The sequence below is a fragment of the Lithobates pipiens genome, unplaced genomic scaffold (genome assembly GCF_037356315.1).
Source record: "Lithobates pipiens isolate NorthernLeopardFrog02 unplaced genomic scaffold, aLitPip1_a1.2 Scaffold_22, whole genome shotgun sequence".
Taxonomy (NCBI): domain Eukaryota; kingdom Metazoa; phylum Chordata; class Amphibia; order Anura; family Ranidae; genus Lithobates; species Lithobates pipiens.
Window position 1 is genome coordinate 72,064,126 of NW_027507784.1, and position 20,274 is coordinate 72,084,399.

The 20,274-nt window shown below is 44.7% G+C and overlaps 1 protein-coding gene across 3 annotated transcripts in view; it reads right to left on the reverse strand.

Moving 5' to 3' along the window:
* The window catches only part of ARHGAP15 (Rho GTPase activating protein 15), a 978,992-nt gene that overhangs the window by 486,240 nt on the left and 472,478 nt on the right, over window positions 1-20,274 (reverse strand). The window lies entirely within an intron of this gene.

Genomic DNA, 20,274 nt, shown 5'->3' on the forward strand with positions numbered 1-20,274 from the left:
AGTATCAAAAGGGTTAACACGGACCATAAACTTCTCTCACATCTCCTTAGATCTCAGCAAGGGCGCCAGGTCATAGGTAGAAAGAAAAGATCTAAGTGCTCACCGCTTAAGTATAAGATAACATTTTTGTGTTAAAACACAAACTACTCACATAAAGATGATAAAAACACAGCATGTAAAGCCAACAATCGTGTTAGTTCCGTAGGGCAGCAGCGGGTGATGTCATGCGTAGCTCCTCCCCCGTACGCATTACGTTCAATCAGAACTTCAGTGTCCACAGACTCCTCCCCCTTCCCTTCGTTAGCAGACGGAGGCACTTGGGGAAGGGGGGAGGAGTCCAGTGACGTTGATGTCCGTGACGTCACCAGATCTCCAACGGAACTCCCCGAAGACCGGGAAGCCGCGGGGGGGGGGGGGGGTGTGTGAGTTACCTGGAGGAAACCCACGCAGGCACAGGGAGAACACACAAACTCCAGGCAGGTAGTGTTGTGGTTGGGATGCGAACCTGCAACCCTTCTTACTGCTAGGTGAGAGTGCTAACCACTACACCACTGTGCCACCCTGCGTTCTCGCAAAGTCCAATTGTGTGTACGGGGCATAAGGCAATGCAACTGCGTTGCAGTGCACCGCGGCATGTGATAATGCACCGTGGTGCATAGAGGGAAGCTTCTATCGGAAGAAGAAGATTAAGTCCCATTTTCAGTGGACTGTGGTGAGTTGGAAGACTTTCAAAATAAATGGACTGCATTTATGCAACATTAAGGTGTGGCACAACGCGTGTTAACAAACTTATGGTAATGCAGTGCATCACAAAGGTGAAAAGGGGACCTAAATCCACATTGGTGCCGCAATTTGGATATATATTGTTATATATTGAATATTGAGTAGGTCCAGCCCAATTAGCTGTCTACACCTAGTTATATGTGCAACAAAGCAGATTTACTAAAACTGGTACACACAGAATATAGCGCAGCTGTGCATAGTAACCAATCAACTTCTAGGTTTTATTGTCAAAGCATATTTGAACAAGTTTGTAGGCAAGTAGAGGTTAACACTGCCCCAGTTGGGAAGGTTAGGATTAATTTTGTGTCCGGTTATTTTCTTGGCAGGTTTTCCCGGGTCCGACCTACTGGTTCTATGTATTATAAACAGGAACAGTGGTCTGTACATAAGAGTATTGGGGTTAAATAGAGTCCAAGTCTCAAGAGGGTCGCAAATGGACTCACACACACGTGAGAAGCTGTTGGTACCGATGTCGATCTCCGCCCTGTTGGCCTGCTAAATATGCTGAGTTTGGGATGACAAAAATTGCACATCTGTCCTCAGGACTCTGTTACAGTCTGAAGGAGCTTCTGGGACTTGCAGTCTGCCCTGGAAATGCAAATCCTGGATACTGCCACTATAGACTATTCTGTGCAGGTATGCTGGGGCAACCACATGTCTGAGTAAGGAACTAGGGATTTTAGGAAAAGACTGTTGTCAATGTTTCCCAGTAAAGCTTTTGAAACTTTGCCTTTGCATGGTCTGAAGTTACTAAAGGGGTGTAATGTAAGTAACTGGCAGATATAGTCTACAGCTTAGGTCATTTATACACATTGGGGTATGAAGATAACAGTACAAGAGTTAATACAGTATAATTATACAGTAGTTACCAAGGATAACAAAGGTTTCTTTAGCAGCCTGGCATAAGCATGTACATGTGACAGATGAGATAGTCTCTTGCAGCACGGGAGATGTTGTCGGCATTCCTTCTACAGTGACCTGACTCCCATAGCAATGGGAGCAGATCTGCACTGCCGAGGTTCTCAAACTGTACATGGGTACGGAAGAGAAAGAATTAAGTGAAGTGCGTGCATGGAGTCACTGCTAGGGGCACGGCGGAACTCCATACCATTACTGGGAGTGAGGTAGCGGTGATACACTAGACAAATGGAGAGGGCAAGGCTCTGCGTGTTCCTCCTAATTGCACAAGCAACCGTGGCGATGTTCAGAGAGTTTATAAGAGTTAAGTCATCTGTTCAAGTAAAGGTACCCCATGTGTGAGGTAGTGACCCTTACCAAAGTGCCTAGCATAGCCCAGAAGAACCTACTCCAGGGCAAACCTCTCATATGACCCTTGCTTGACACCCATTGAGGAGGGGAACATGGAGGAAGTGACAACCACCCTATCACCCTGTCCCTGTCCCCTCCACTTACAAGTTGAAGTTAGAATTTGATTGGTTACTTTGCACAGTTGCACCAGATTCTGTGTGGACCAGTTTTAATAAATCCCTCCAATGTGCCAGTCTCAATTTTAAAGCAGAACTGAGGGCTGGAGGTGGAGAACGCACCCTAATAAGTAAGTATGTGCACTATACGTGCATATTGGAGCAAATCTACCCTTGGATTTGCCCTCTTCCAATGAAAATAGACCAGTGCTTTTCCTTGCCACCCTCAGCGAATTATGTCATCTTTTCTGAAACTTCTTCCACTGCCAGCTTCCTCCTTCTTTGGCAATAGGTGAGCCAGCGAAGATGCAAATCCTATGTATGTGTGATGGGGTTGTAGCATTCTGCATCTTGCAGATTGCAATGGAGTGCACCATGCATTCGCTCCAGGCGCAAAAAACAATTGCTATCAAAAAGGACAGGGTTTTTTTTTTAGAAGAGACATCGAAAGTCAATTCTACTAGAATATTATGCTCACCAGCATCAGATTTTTCTCTCTTTAGTTCAAATTTAAACACTTCAGTTTATAATATTACATTTTAAAGGCCAACTACCCATAATTCTAGTAAATGTTTACCTTCAGAGTTACAATTAAAGGACTGGTAATGTACATAAAGTGTCAATGTAGTAAAACAGAAAAAAAAGTTAAAGGATAATCAATGTTATATTAGTTTCTACTAACATGTTATTTCCATACAAAGTGATTGTACAAAAAGTTACATTTGTCCTGTTCCCCTTGCAAAACATAATCATAGCTTTTATCATGCCACAAAACTTGTGAAAAGTTTACTTGCCATCAAGGGAAGCCTCGTGGTGACTTCCAGCTGAAGACACTAATAGCACATTTTATCTCCTGTCTCCTAAAGAATAGGACACCGGGGAGCCATATTTGTTTTAATTGGCACTCACATATGTACCATCTCATGGAGATAATATAGGACTGGAGTGCCACGTACTTGCTGCTTATATTTAGAAAGCAAAGATTTTTATTTTTTTTTAACATACTTTATGTCTAAGATGCAGCCTATGTATTTAAGCAACTAAAGTTAGGGTAAAAACACACACACACACACACACACACACACACACACACACACACATATATATATATATATATATATATATATATATATATATATATATATATATATATATATATATATATATATATATATATACAGGGGTTGCTGAAGGTTGTGGTTCACCTGTCACCCTACCCAGCTCAAAATCTATCTCAAAGACACTCAGAGACATAGAACAGTCCATACGTTTTGTTTCTTTTTTTTTGTTTCTTTTTTTATTGAGGGAATTATACTTGGATAGGAATGGGAAATTTTGGGATGCTCGGGAATAGTGATGGACGAACTTCTGACGGGACGTTTCGCGAACATGGACCGCGAACGCGGCCGATAGTTCGTGAACCGGAACGTTCGCGGCGGGCCCCATTGACTTCAATGGGAGGCAAACTTCGCAAACCTACAGGTCAAATTTGCAGCCACAAAATAATTAATAGCTGTGCAAACATAGTCCCACCACATGGCCAATGACATAACACATGGATTAGGTGAATCTGGGATCGACAACTACAAGCATTCTTTTTTTATATGGGAAATTGTTGTGACAATTCAGGACTGTGGAGCGCATGAAGGCAATGGAGGAGAGGGAAGGTCAGGGACCAGGGTAGGCAAAGAAGAGGGTGCAGGAGATGATCACCAGCAGCGTGACATACAGCAATGACACCTGCACCGTGATAGAGTCATCTGACAGCAGCACCGTGATAGAGAGCACTGACATCAGCAGCGTGACATACAGCAATGACACCTGCACCGTGATAGAGTGATCTGACACCAGCACCGTGATAGAGAGCACTGACATCAGCAGCGTGACATAAAGCACTCACACCAGCACCGTGATATACAGCACTGACAGCAGCACCGTGACAGAGAGCACTGACATCAGCACCGTGATATACAGGACTGACACGTGCACCGTAAGCAGCCCCAGGAGGAAGTCAGCATAGCACAGGAATGGTGGGAGCCCCTCATAATGAGCATAGCACAGGGATGGTGGGAGCCCCTCATAATAAGCAGCCCCAGGAGGATGTCAGCATAGCACAGGGATGGTGGGAGCCCCTCATAATAAGCAGCCCCAGGAGGATGTCAGCATAGCACAGGAATGGTGGGAGCCCCTCATAATGAGCATAGCACAGGGATGGTGGAAGCCCCTCATAATAAGCAGCCCCAGGAGGATGTCAGCATAGCACAGGGATGGTGGGAGCCCCTCATAATAAGCAGCCCCAGGAGGATGTCAGCATAGCACAGGGATGGTGGGAGCCCCTCATAATAAGCAGCCCCAGGAGGATGTCAGCATAGCACAGGGATGGTGGGAGCCCCTCATAATAAGCAGCCCCAGGAGTAAGTCAGCACAGCACAGGGATGGTGGGAGCCCATCATAATGAGCATAGCACAGGGATGGTGGGAGCACCTCAAAATATGCACAGCAGAGGTACAGCCCCAGGAGGAAGTCAGCACAGCACAGGGATGGTGGGAGCCCCTCATAATAAGCAGCCCCAGTAGAAATATGACACCGCTCAACCTCTTCAAAGAGGAGGGTACGGGAATATAGTACGGTGTGCTTTTTTTGGACAAGGAAGTAAGCCAAATGAAGAAAGAAGGTCTCTGTGCTCGATTAAAAAAATTGTTTATAGACATATACATGGTCTACTGGTCACATGTGTTGAATTCCTCCGAGATTCATGCCTCATTCATTTTTAGAAATGTGAGGTAGTTAACACTGTCGTGAGCTAGGCGAGTGCGCTTATCGGTCACGATCCCCCCTGCTGCGCTGAATGTCCTTTCGGACAAGACACTGGATGAGGGGCAAGCCAACAGTTCGATTGCAAATTGGGCAAGCTCTGGCCAGAGGTCAAGCCTGCCCACCCAGTAGTCCAGGGGTTCATCACTCCTCAGAGCGTCCACATCGGCCGTTAACCCAATGTAGTCGGACACCTGACGGTCTAGGCGTTCCCTGATGCTGGATCCGGCTGACACCTGTCGATGGGTTGGCTGAAAGAATGACCTCATATCCGAAGTCACCAACACATCTTCAAACCGGCCTCTTCTTGCAGGCGCTGTTGGATTGGTACCCGCAACTCCTTCTCTGGGAGTGGGAATTGCTCCTCTGCCAGCGCACGCAAAAGCAGAATGCAGCATTTCTCGAAGCAAGGCCTGGAAGTGCTGCATTCTGACAGCCCTCTGTGACGGCGGTAACATTTCCGCCATTTTGTGTTTGTACCGGGGGTCTAAGTACATTGCCACCCAGTACTGGTCCTTGACCCTTATGCTTTTTATATGGGGGTCCCTATTAAAAAACTGGAGCATGAAGGCCCCCATTTGCACTAAAGTGGAAGCGGTGTGGTGGCCTGGCTCCTGCTCATCATCCAGGATAATGTCGTCCTCTTCATTCTCCTCTCCCCATCCACGCACAACAGGGATCCCAGAAAGGTTTAAAGCATGCTCTTCTTGCTCCTCCTCATCCGCCCTGGCACCATCCTCCTCTGACTCCTCTTGTTCACTTGTCTCAGATAGAGTAGCCCCCCCTGGGAATTCATCCAGCATTGCGACTTCCTCATCTTCCCGCTCCTGCTCCTCCACAGCTTGATCAATGACACGACGCAATGCACGCTCCATAAAGAAGGCATAAGGTACCATGTCACTGATGGTGCCATGGCTGCGACTGACCAGTTTGGTGATCTCCTCAAATGGGCGCAGAAGTCTGCATGCGTCGCGCATGAGCAGCCACTGGCGCGGTGAAAAAAACCCCAGCTCCCCAGAACCGGTTCTGCCGCAGAGTTCATACAGGTAGACGTTAACTGCACGTTTCTGCTGGAGCAGCCTATCAAGCATATAGAAGGTTGAGTTTCATCGCGTTGGGCAATCACAAATAAGACGTCTGACCGACACCTGGCATGTCGAATAGGTTCTGGGGAGCTTGCGCGGCACAAAGGAAGAGACGCTAGCAGCGGAAAAGGAGGAGTCAGCCGAGGAGGAGAGGGAGGAGGATGGAGTAGGAGGAGGAGGAGAAGAAGAGTCAGGCCTGCATGCAATCCGTGGCGGTAAAACCAAATCTACACGGGTGCCACGGGTTACATGCTTGACGGCCGTCAGAAGGTTCACCCAGTGGGCAGTAAAAGTGATATACCTTCCCTGCCCATGTTTGCTAGACCACGTGTCTGTGGTCAGATGTATCTTGGCACCGATACTGTGTGCCAGAGATACATTCACTTGCCGCTGAACATGGCCATATAGCTCTGGGATGCCCTTCTGTGAGAAATACTTCCTTCCTGGGACCTTCCATTGTGGGGTTCCAATGGCCACAAATTTGCGAAAGGCCTCCGAGTCCACCAGTTTATATGGCAGTAGTTGGCGGGCTATGAGTTCTGACAAGCCAGCCGTCAACCGCTGGGCAAGAGGGTTATCCGGCGTCATAATTTTTTATGCTCGAACATTAGGCCCACGGAAGCCTGCCTTTGTGCAGAAAAACGTGAGCTTGGCGTGATGGAAGGTGCAGTGGAGGACAATTGTGAGGAGAGAGGAGAAGGAGAAGTAGAAAACGAGGCTGGACGGTGAGAGCCTGCAGTGTGGCTTTGTGTGTTCCATTGCTCCCACTGAGCTCGGTGATGGCTGCTCATGTGCCTTCTTAAGGCGGTCGTCCCTAGGTGAGTGTTGGGCTTACCGCGACTAATGCGTTGACTGCAAAGATTGCAGATGGCAACGCTATTGTCAACAGCGGACACGTTAAAAAAAGCCCACACTGCGGAGCCATGTGCCGGTGTCCTGGGAGCGCCAGATGTGACCGTACATGGTCGATGACTGGCTCCTGATACATTTGCAGTCTGCTTAGTCCCTCCTGTGCAATGTAAGTTATTCCTGCTTCTCCTCCCTATCTGCTGGTCCATATCTCCCTCTGAACTCCCCTCCTCTTCCTCTCTTGTGGGCACCCACGTGACATCACTAGACACGTCATCATCAACGTCACCTTCCCCACCGCTATAAGTAGAGATCTCGGAGTAGGCAGCAACACGGGGGACCAACCTCCTCCTTGGGCTGATCTGGGTACTGTTGTCAGACTGCTGAGTAGCGGTTGTTGCTGCCTCCTCTTCCTGATCCAATACCAAGAGTGGCTGCGCATCAGAAATGTCTTGATATGGATCGGAAAATAATTCCTGTGACTCAACCGGAAGGTATGTGGGGGTGGTGGTGGTGTTGTTGGTGGTAGTGTCTTTGGGGGTGCACATAGCAGATAGTGAAGAAGAGGGTGCAGATCGAGAGGATGAGGAGGGTGCAGAAGAGTAAGGCTGAGCGAGCCACTCAACCAAGTCTGGTGCGTCCTTTAAAGTAATTGAACGCACCTTCTGCACCTTCCCACTTTGGCTCAAGCCTGTTGCTCCTGCCCTACCCCTATAACCCCTGCGGAAGGGCCTGCCTCTTCCTCTGCCTGTCATTTTTTAAATGACCCTGTGACAAAACTCTCAGTCCCTATACCGATGAAGGACTGCTGCAGTATAGGGCAGCGGTCAGCAGTAGTGCACCTCAACCCTATGTATTGTGGACCGATACCAGTCCTTATAGAATGGCAAACTGTACCTCACTCAAATCTATGTACTGTAGTACCCTATACCTTACCAGTCCTTATAAGGACCTTTGTGGACCAAGTAGGTTGTGTGTGAGTGATTAGCAGACTGTACGTCAGTCCCTATACCGATGAAGGACTGCTGCAGTATAGGGCAGCGGTCAGCAGTAGTGCACCTCAACCCTATGTATTGTGGACCTATACCAGTCCTTATAGAATAGCAGACTGTACCTCACTCAACCCTATGTACTGTAGCACCCTACACCAGGTTACCAGTCCTTATAAGGACCTTTGTGGAACAAGTAGGTTGTGTGTGACTGATTAGCAGACTGTACGTCAGTCCCTATACTGATGAAGGACTGCTGCAGTATAGGGCAGCGGTCAGCAGTAGTGCACCTCAACCCTATGTATTGTGGACCTATACCAGTCCTTATAGAATAGCAGACTCTACCTCACTCAACCCTATGTACTGTAGCACCCTACACCAGGTTACCAGTCCTTATAAGGACCTTTGTGGAACAAGTAGGTTGTGTGTGACTGATTAGCAGACTGTACGTCAGTCCCTATACTGATGAAGGACTGCTGCAGTATAGGGCAGCGGTCAGCAGTAGTGCACCTCAACCCTATGTATTGTGGACCTATACCAGTCCTTATAGAATAGCAGACTGTACCTCACTCAACCCTATGTATTGTAGCACCCTACACCAGGTTACCAGTCCTTATAAGGACCTTTGTGGAACAAGTAGGTTGTGTGTGACTGATTAGCAGACTGTACGTCAGTCCCTATACTGATGAAGGACTGCTGCAGTATAGGGCAGCGGTCAGCAGTAGGGCACCTCAACCCTATGTATTGTGGACCTATACCAGTCCTTATAGAATAGCAGACTCTACCTCACTCAACCCTATGTACTGTAGCACCCTACACCAGGTTGCCAGTCCTTATAAGGACCTTTGTGGAACAAGTAGGTTGTGTGTGACTGATTAGCAGACTGTACGTCAGTCCCTATACTGATGAAGGACTGCTGCAGTATAGGGCAGCGGTCAGCAGTAGTGCACCTCAACCCTATGTATTGTGACTGATTAGCAGACTGCAGCAGAAGGGCAGCAGTCAAGTATAATATTCTTTCTATATTTGGAAGAAAGAATATTATACGTGTACAAGCCTATTACCATACCACTGATACCAGTCCTGAAAAGAACCTTTGTGGACCTAATATAGTAACAGCTACTGATTAAACTGACCCTCACTGCCTCACACACGTCTTCCTGCCTGTCCCTATATAAACTGACAAAACAGAGGCTGCTGGAACAATAACTGGTTACTGGAATAGCACTTTTGTGGACCTGATAGTAACAGCTAATGATTAAACTGACTCTCCCTGCAGCACACAGCATCCTGTCCCTTTCTGTAAACTGACAAAAGACACTCAGGCTACTGCAACAATCAGTAGCACAGCAAACCTATATACACCTAACACCTATACCAGTCCTGAAAAGAACTTTTGTGTACCAAATAGCTAGCAATTTGGGTCACTGCAATCTCTCCCTGCTCCACACAGCAACCTCTCCCTATAGTGACAGAAGAAAGAATGTAAAATGGCCGCCGGATCGGGTGTACTTATAAGTTAGGGGGAATGTCCAAGTGTCCATGTGCTGTAATGTCTCAATTGGCTGTCCTGTACCCCATGATCGATGTGTCATCATAGGTCAACGTTCTTTTTCACAGAAAACACGGAAGCCCGCCGGGCGAACGGCGGCAATAGTCCGCCGATCGGGCGAATCGCGAACAGCCGAAATTCGCCGCGAAACGACCACCGAGCGAACTGTTCGGCCATCACTACTTGGGAATATTCAGCACATCTTTCTTGGGACTTCTATATAAACTCCAGTATATCTACTACAATCTTCTCTCCAGCACAGACTCTTGCTTAAGACCTCTTATCCTTCACTCCTCCAGCACTTCACTTGCTGCAGACTGTTACTCCTCCAGACTAGCTAGCACCGCATGGTTAGGCCTGACACTCAGCCAGACCTCAGTGGATTGCCTTTTGTGGGCAGGGACCTTTGGCCCCTGTGGTGTAGAAATAGTGCAGATGCTAACTGTCCTCTATTCAACTACCAATCCCAGATAGCTCTCTTCAGGCTCTGCCAGCCAGCCTGGCTGCAATGACCTTTCCCCACTGCCCTTCCCAGAGTCCTCTCTTCGGGTTCTGCACCCATCTCAAACTGCAATCTCCCAGTTCTCTCAGGCGTGCCTCCCCAGTCCTCCTGACTGTGCTTTACTCACCAGCCATCCAGGCAGTTGTCCTCCCTGGAGTCCCTTAGCAGTTTTCACTCCCGATGTCCTCTCCTTGCTCTCTCATGTACCTCTCCTTCCAGGATCTCTTCACTCCTCCTGGATGCACCCGAGACTCGGCCAGGGTCACCCCCCCCAGACTTGGGCTCGACAGCCTCCACACTCTCTCACTCCAGCTCTTCCACCCGACAACCCCCCTATGGTATTTAAGGAGACCTGCCCCCTGCCAATCCAAGCTGGGGATTGGTCAAGGCTCCTTAGAATACCCCAGGCAGCTCCACCTCTCCTCTCCTCCTGTCTTTCTAGTACCTTCTAGAAAGAAGAGGGAAGTGACAGTGAGGCTACCTGTGAGTCACTCAGCCCTGCCCTTAGCCACTCCCAGCCCAAAATGAAAACAAACAGGCCTAGCCACCAGATAGGCCTGCCTAAATTTTCCTACATTTCCTTCCTTTGGTAGCACCGAACTAGAGGGTGCTGCATACTGTAAATATAAATATATATATATATATATATATATATATATATATATATATACACATATATATATATATATATATATATATATATATATATATATATATATAGCAAAATTATGAACGCAACACTTTTGGGTTTGCTCCTATTTATCATGAGCTGAACGCAAAGATCTACGACTTTTTCTATGTACACAAAAGGCCTATTTCTCTCAAATCTGTCTAAATCTGTGTTAGTGAGCACTTCTCCTTTGCCAAGATAATCCATCCACCTCACATGTGTGGCATATACAGATGCTGATTAGACAGCATGATTATTGCACAGGTATGCCTTAGGCTGGCCACAATAAATGACCACTCTAAAATGTACAGTCTTACTGTATTGGGGGTGGTCGGGGAGTGGGGCAGAAAAACAGTCAGTATCTGTTGTGACCACCATTTGCCTCACGCAGTGCAGCACATCTCTTTCACTGCCAAATTCTCTAAAACGCCTTTGGAGATGGCTTATGGTAGATAAATGAACATTCAATTCAAGGGCAATAGCTCTGGTGGATATTCCTGCAGTCAGCATGCCAATTACACGCTCCCCCTAAACTTGCGACATCTGTGGTCTTGATATGCCACACCTGTGAAAAAACTGCACATTTTAGAAAGACCATTTATTGTGGCCAGCATAAGGCATAGTTACATAGTCAGTAAGGTTGAATAAAGACACCAGTCCATCCAGTTCAATCTGAGTATCATCAGTCCCTGACCTCAAGTAGCCCACAATCCCAGAAACTACTTTTTGAAATCTGTGCAGTGCCAAAAATGCAGCATTGCACCGATTAGGACGGTGCCATTTCCGGCAATTGCCGCAGATTTAACATGTGATTAGACATGTCTAATTGCATGCCGAATCGTACCAATGTGAACCAGGGCTCAGACAAATTGTGAACAATATTTGAGAGAAATAGGCCTTTTGTGTACATAGAAAAAGTCATAGATCTTTGAGTTCAGCTCATGATAAATAGGGGCAAACACAAAAGTGTTGCGCTTAGAATTTTGCTCAGTGTATATATATATATATATATATATATATATATATATATATATATATATATATATATATATATATATAGGGATATTTACTGCTCAATAAATAAACATGGTTGCTGAACTTTATTTTAATGTTTTTAGTTTACATCACACTGACAGTATTCTATAGCGCATTTTTAACCAAAATTCTATTTATTTTCTAGCCCTAGAGTAGACACTGGTTAGACCCCCTGCCAATTTTTATATGCTGTCCTATTGAGGAGATTCTCTCCAAAGAAAGGGGAACTCCCCTCTTAGGACCTTGTTCTTGTTTTGATGGCATCAGTGTGACATCGGTTTGAGATGCTTCTGAGATCTTTCAGAATAAATTGGCAGTTGCATTAACCTGCAGTGACCTCTTAACCTGAATTTCACCTGCTTCTCATGGAGATGTAAACCCAATTTGATACAAACAAACCTCCTTTGATACAGGCACTTAGTTATCAAAAGAACGGGTGTCTCTTTCGGAAAATGCAGTGGCCCAGAAGGTGGGCTTTAATGCCCAGCTGTGACATATATGCAGCATAGTTTCCAAACCCTGATTTTGAGGGAATGTCCCTGATTTGGAATAAAGTTCCTCTGTCCCCTTTTCCTCCTCATTTCTCCTTAATTTTGGTCTGATCTATATAGTTTTATATAAAATGCACTATTTATCTTTCAAAAAGTGTTTCCCAGTGCTAAACCTTTCATCCAATTTCAGACATCTCAAGTCTTCCGCGAGGTGTGGGTGCCTCCTGCATTTTGGGAGCGGCTCCCGGACACACACAAGTGCTGCCTTATATCCCGGCTGTGGGGCTGATGCTGGATTGTCCCCTGGTTCACAGTCGGGAATGATCGGTGCAGCAAGAGGGACAGCTGTGAACATCGATCTCCCTGTATAGCTGACAGCCGCTTCTCCTTCTCTCCCTCCCGTGGCTGTCAGATAAAAAGCTATAGAGGGAGATCGGTGATCACAGCTGTGCCTCGCTGCACTGATCATCCCCGGCTGTTCCCTGTATCCTCCTCCTCCAGCCCCTCTCTGAGTTGTTCTTCAAGGCCTCCCCCTGTGTCCTTCTCCCCCTTCTTCTTCAGCTCCCTATCCTCCTCCTCCACCCTCCCTCATCCCCCACAGCCGGCTTCCCTCCTCTCCTCTCCTGCCAGCTGGAGGCATCTATCAGGATGGAGAGCGGAGGAAGGGACCGGTCATTTAAAGGCCCCTGCTTGTATAAGCCCATTGGGTCCACATGTTCTGGTAAGCGCCCTCATGCCTTATTTGTGGTAGACCATTGGTGGTAGACCATTGGTGGGGCCAATAATAATTTTCCGTGGAAGCAGTTATAAGTGAATGGAGAGAGGTGGTTCTGTGTGGGAAGCCTGTGGAGGAGCTTTAAATTCATTGGGTCAGCATGATGTCCAGGTAACTAGCATTTTCAGAGACCAACAAGGGAAGTCTGCACTTTATTTGGGCACAAGTATCATATGTGTATGTGAAGGGAGTTTTTATTTCTTTTTAGTTAAAGAGTGAGAAAAAGTTAGACCCTTTATCTAGTTTTATTTGCTGCACTAGTCCCCAACAGAAAGTTTGCCCATCAAATTGCCCTAGTGACCGTAAACAGCGATACAGAAAGTGAGGGGAATCAAAAATTATTGAGTTGTCGTCAGATTGCGAGGTGAGGGAAATCTGTAAACGGAGAAACCTGTTCCTCTGACAACATTTGAAGATTTCCCCACATTTTCCTTTATGTCTTCAGGACAGAAAGTGAAGGGAATTTTCCCCAGTGGGACACAGACAGCAAAAATAACCCGATAGAGGTTTTAACCCTTCCCTACACCAAAGCACAAAATAGTTGTGTCTTCTATGCTATTTTTTTAAATAAATGTTTATTTTTCTCATTGCTGATAATTTGGCAATAACAGTATGAATTTAGAAAGGAAACATAATTTCTGCATTATTTTAGTCCACCGCCAACCCTATGATCTAAATTCACATGAGTTAAATACCAGCTTAGGCAGTCCACTTGGTCACCCTCTGGCATGAGTGCCAAATTCTAGATTGCAAACTTGACTGGGCATAGGAAGCATGTGTGTAGTGCAACATAAAAGCTGCATACGCCAACAATTAAAACTACAATGAATGCAAAATAATTGACGGAATCATTGCTCCCATAAATAAAAGTCCTTCTGGTGTCTTCCAAAATAAAATATGGTATAAGATCAGTAACCCGGCCATTATCACAACCTCTGAATCGAAAAACATTTGTTAATTATATAGCGTGTTCAAGAGGATCATTACTATGCGTGCTGAAGATGCATCACAACTATGGACTGTATATTGTGTCATGTACAGATGCATCATGCTGTACTACCTCCAGGAAAAATCCTTATTTTTAATGTGAAAGCCCCAATTTTGGAGGGCATATCAGGACACAGGCTTGGCCAATGCCAGGCCTATTTTATCAAACTGTTCACAGCAAACAGATTCTATTATTATTATTATTATTTTTTTTTTTTTCAAATTTGTAACAAAGATGACAGACGCCAGTCAGTTTAGTTTGAATTGCACTGAAAATAAACCATGGAAGAACAGCCGAATCTCAAATGTCACCGGATGTAATACAATACAACAAACGTTAAAGATTGGAATTTAGAGACAGATCAGCAGTTAACATCATTTTAAGGGAATAGTCAGACAATGGCAATGCCAATTAATGGAGAGGAATATGTGAATTGTGGTGCCACCCTCATGTAGATACTGTATACATTTAGGAAAATTGTACCTGCACTATAGATTTGAGGGTACTTACCGGTATTTTAAATGATTGCAAAATGGGCAAACAGTGTGGCCTAGCAGTCGGGTAAGTAAATAGAAATCTAGGGTGCGTCACTAGAGGAATAACCAGCAGGAGGAAGGAGGTCTGTATAGATCTTTAGTTATACAGGTGGAAGAAGGTCTTGATTCCCTGACATAGATCTCGCCATTAGGGCAAAGAAGCTCTTGGTTCCCCTATATAGATATTTGTTTTTTTTACCAAAGGGATCACCAACAGGAAGAAGTCGGTCCTGCTTCCTATATAGATCTTTAGTTACCTCTAGAGGGATCACCAGCAGGAGGAAGGAGGTCCTGATTCCTCTGCATAGATCTTTAGCTATCACTAGAGGCCGGGATCCCCAGCAGGAGGATCCTTAGTTATCACTAAAGGGATCACAAGCAAGAGGAAGAAGGTTCTGATTCCTCAATATAGATCTTTAGTTCATTTAATAATAATATTATTAACAATTATACAATATTGTACCCACTTCTGGAGACCTCATTTACAAAAAGCTATTAGTAAGATAAAATGTCTAGAGCCAGTTAAAAGAAAGACAATGTCAAAGGTCTAAGAGGAGAAAACATACCAGTAAAAATTAAAGATTAATTAAGAAGGGAAAGCATAGACAATTCTGAAACTTTACATTAAAAATATAGTTAAGGGGAGCAGTATTTTCAATCTGAAGCTAAGATCCAAACACAGGGACGTGACCAAAAACTAGCAGTAGCAAAGTTCAAAACTAATCATTAAGCATTTTTGTTTACTAAAAGACTAGCCGTTGCTTGTAATAAACTTCCAGCAAAGGTAGGGGGTTAGTCCACGGTAAGTGAATTTAAAGAGGAGCTCCAGGCTCCTTCAGAAAAAAAATTAAAAGTCAGCAGCTACAAATACTGTAGCTGGTGACTTTTATTATTAGGGTATTTACCTGTCCAGGGGTCCCCTACTACATATGCATGAAGCGCGCTGTGCTCTGTAAATAGGCCAGCTGAGGGGGAAGGAGAAGAGGGGGAGCAATTGGGAGCCAGTACCTGCTCCCCACTCCCCCTACTCCCCAAAAGGTGCCGAATGTAGAATTGGGGGGGGGGGGCAGACAAGTGGAGCTTCCCCTTTTGGGTGGAACTTTGCTTTAAACATGCTTGGGACAAAGATCTGTAGTCAGAAAAAAGGTTAATAAAAATATAATTAAAGAAATAAAAAATGCAATTGTTTGCAAAAAATTTTTATTATAGAAAAGGTCTTAGTACAAAATATTCATTTTGACATTTTGAGATATATGATGGGTGAAAGTCCAAATATTCGATTACACATATGGGTGAAGTACAATATAAAGGATATGCCAGAGGTTCAACATTGTAAAAGTAATATACAGTATATAGCATTTAACATTTTACTCTAACATATAGAGGATTTCTATCAGCAAAGGACCTGATATAAAATGTTATCTGAATGTTATATATATGAGGAGGGACAAGTCCAACTTTAAAAAAAAAAAAAGATAAGTAAAATGTTTAAAAAAGATTATGGAAAGAACATTGTTATAATAAAGATATTTACCATGGTATCCATTTTTTCTTTTATATATATACATATATATATATATATATATATATATATATATATATATATATATATATATATATATATATATATATATATATATATATATATTATATGTGTGTGTATGCATGGTATCAAATAGTGTATGGTGTATGCGTTCGATAGTATATTTTTGATTCAGTTCAAGACTAGACATGTGCAGAGTAAAATATTTCGTTTCGGAATTTCGTTTTCGTCTGAAAATTTAATTTATTTAGTTACTCCCGAAATTCGTTTTTATTTATTTCGTTTTTCGTTCAAAAATTGCATTCGTCCGAAAATCCACATGAATCACGGTCGAATCTGTCTTTGAAGGCTTATGGTGTCTGTCGAATGTATAAAGAAGATTCGACGGAGCTAGTATATAGCATACTTTAGAACCCTATTAAAGTCTATGGGACTCCAACGTTCAAAATCTAAAGTGCTCATTTTAAAGGCTAATTTGCAAGTTACTGTCCTAAAAAGTGTTTGGGGACCTGGGTCCTGCCCCAGGGGACATGGATCAATGCAAAAAAAAGTTTTAAAAACTGCCGTTTTTTCGGGAGCAGTGATTTTAATAATGATTAAAGTGAAACAATAAAAGTGTAATATTCCTTTAAATTTCGTAGGGGGGGGGGTTGTCTATAGTATGCCTGTGAAGGGGCGCATGTTTCCCGTGCTTAGAATTGTCCCTGCACAAAGTGTCATTTATGCAGGAAAAAAAGTCCTTTAAAATCACTCGCAGCTATTATGAATTGTCGGCTCCCGTAATACAGAGAACACTCATTGAAAGTCATTGATAAAAAAATAAAAAAATAAATAAAATAAAAAAGCGTGGGGGTCCCCCAAATTCAATTACCAGGCCCTTCAGGTCTGGTATGGATATTAAGGGGAACCCCGCGTCAAATTTAAAAAAAAATTGACGTGGGGTTCCCCCTAAAAATCCATACCAGACCCTTTATCCGAGCACGCAACCTGGCAGGCCGCAGGAAAAGAGGGGGGGACGAGAGAGCGGCCCGCCCTCCCTCCTGAACCGTACCAGGCCACATGCCCTCAACATTGGGAAGATGCTTTGGGGGTCTGTGACCCCTCAAAGCACCTTGTCCCCATGTTGATGAGGACAAGGGCCTCATCCCCACAACCCTGGCCGGTGGTTGTGGAGGTCTGCGGGCGGGGGGGCTTATCAGAATCTGGAAGCCCCCTTTAACAAGGGGACCCCCAGATCCCGCCCCCCCCCTGTTTGAAATGGTAAGGGGGTACAAAAGTACCCCTACCATTTCACAAAGACAGTGTAAAAAATGGTTAAATAAAACAAACACACTTTTGAAAAATTCCTTTATTAAAAATAAAAAAATAAAAAAAAGATTCCAGCGGCGGTAATCCACTCTTGCTATCCAGCGACGGACGGTCATCTCTCCAGCGATGTCTCATCTCATCCAGCGCAGCGATCCATCCTTCTGTCTCCGTGGAGGAGACACTGCAAGGATTCCGGCGGCTGACGTTTCTTATATACAGAGGGCGGGGCCACCCGTCACCTGACCCCGCCCCCCTCTGACGCAAGGGGAAACCCGGGGTTCCCCGTGACGTATAGGTGACCCCGCCCCCCTCTGATGTAACGGAAACCTGCCTGTGTTACATCAGAGGGGTGCGGGTCACCCCTACGTCACAGGGAACCCCGGGTTTCCCCTTGCGTCAGAGGGGGGCGGGGTCAGGTGACGGGTGGCCCCGCCCTCCGTATATAAGAAACGTCAGCCGCCGGAATCCTTGCAGTGTCTCCTCCACGGAGACAGAAGAAGGACGGAGGATTCGCTGCGCTGGATGAGATGAGACATCGCTGGAGAGATGACCGTCCGTCGCTGGATAGCAAGAGTGGATTACCGCCGCTGGAATCTTTTTTTTATTTTTTTATTTTTAATAAAGGAATTTTTCAAAAGTGTGTTTGTTTTATTTAACCATTTTTTACACTTTCTTTGTGAAATGGTAGGGGTACTTTTGTACCCCCTTACCATTTCAAACAGGGGGGGGGCGGGATCTGGGGGTCCCCTTGTTAAAGGGGGCTTCCAGATTCTGATAAGCCCCCCGCCCGCAGACCTCCACAACCACCGGCCAGGGTTGTGGGGATGAGGCCCTTGTCTTCATCAACATGGGGACAAGGTGCTTTGAGGGGTCACAGACCCCCAAAGCATCCTCCCAATGTTGAGGGCATGTGGCCTGGTATGGTTCAGGAGGGAGGGGGGGCCGCTCTCTCGTCCCCCCTCTTTTCCTGCGGCCTGCCAGGTTGCGTGCTTGGATAAAGGGTCTGGTATGGATTTTTAGGGGGAACCCCACGTCAATTTTTTTTTAAATTTGACGCGGGGTTCCCCTTAATATCCATACCAGACCTGAAGGGTCTGGTTATGGATATTTAGGGGGAACCCCACGTCAAATTTTTTCTTAAATTTGAGGCAGGGTTCCCCTTAATATCCATACCAGACCTGAAGGGCCTGGTAATTGAATTTGGGGGACCCCCACGCTTTTTTTATTTATTTATTTATTTATTTTTTTATCAATGACTTTCAATGAGTGTTCTCTGTATTACGGGAGCCGACAATTCATTATAGCTGCGAGTGATTTTAAAGGACTTTTTTTCCTGCATAAATGACACTTTGTGCAGGGACAATTCTAAGCACGGGAAACATGCGCCCCTTCACAGGCATACTATAGACAACCCCCCCCCCCCCTACGAAATTTAAAGGAATATTACACTTTTATTGTTTCACTTTAATCATTATTAAAATCACTGCTCCCGAAAAAACGGCCGTTTTTAAAACTTTTTTTTGCATTGATCCATGTCCCCTGGGGCAGGACCCGGGTCCCCAAACACTTTTTAGGACAGTATCTTGCAGAATCTTTTCTCTCTGTCAAATCTTTTTTCTCTGTCGAATATTTTCTCTATATAATCTTGGACTAATAGAGGTAAGGTTAGGCACATTCGAACACAGGTTCTATAGACACAGATTGTTGTCAGAGTCATGTCGAATCTCCTATTCTATATCGAACTGTTGTAACAATGAAAACGAAAATAAAGCATTTATTTATGTCGGATCTTTCGTTTTTCAGATTTTGTGCTTTCGTTATCGTTTGTCAAAACGAAAACGAAAATAGCTGAAATTCGGACGAAAATGCATTCGGACGAAAACGAATGCACATGTCTATTCAAGACTTGAGACCAGGGAATGGCTGTAGATCGCCAATTGAAAGCTATGGTCCAATGGATAGAACTAAACAGGGTATGGATTAGGCCGGAGCTGGCAATAGGTATATCTGGTAGGGGTGTGAATAAAAGGCACATCTGTGGTTTTAAATATATTTTTCTACCTGTTAGTTGTTCTATCTTGATACTTGTTTTTTTCCATATGGTTTTAAGGAGTTTGCGATCCCAAAAGATACCCTGTGCAGGGCAGCCCCTAAAACTGAGGGGGGACGTTAATGGATAGAAATAATTAATTTTGTCAGGGGTTAGATACCACATGTAGTTGAGCTTGATAGCTGATTCCCGGATGGAGGTTGTTCTGGTGCATTTTTGTAAATTTCTGATCATAGCATCCCACTGTTCTGGTGAGAAAGATTGGTCCAGGTCGGTCTTCCATAGGAGTATAGGTTGGGATTTTTCTGGCATGCAGAATTCATTAAGCATTTTGTAAATTCTAGATATCAATCCTCTATCCCTTGGGGAAGATATGCAAATTTGTTCAAATTGTGAAAAGGAGTATGAAGACTGAGAGAATAATATTTTTGGTAGAATTGTCTGATTTTTGTATAGTTCATTTGTTCTGATTGTGGGAGGTTATATTCTGTTTGTAGGTCTGTCAAAGAGCAAAATTCATTATATTGTGTATTTGGGTATAGTTATTTTGATCTTAAATGAGTTAGTTTGTGCCAGTGAATTTTGGTTGTTGTCAGGGATGGGGTAGTAGGGGTCTCCCAGGAAGGGTGCTAAGGGAGGGGTGGTGGAGGCCATGTTAAATTTGTCTTTGTGTCGGTTCCATAATTGTATAGAGTGGGTTACTACTATGTTTAGGGGACTCATTTTCCGTGGTAAGACAGATCTGGGCCATAGTAGGCCTTGTAGATGGTATGGAAAAACTGATAGTTCTTCAAATAAAAGCCTGGGGATTTGTGTAGCTGAAGCATACCATCGTACCAGCTGAGTGAATCTTGCTGAAAGATAATGTATATCCATGGAT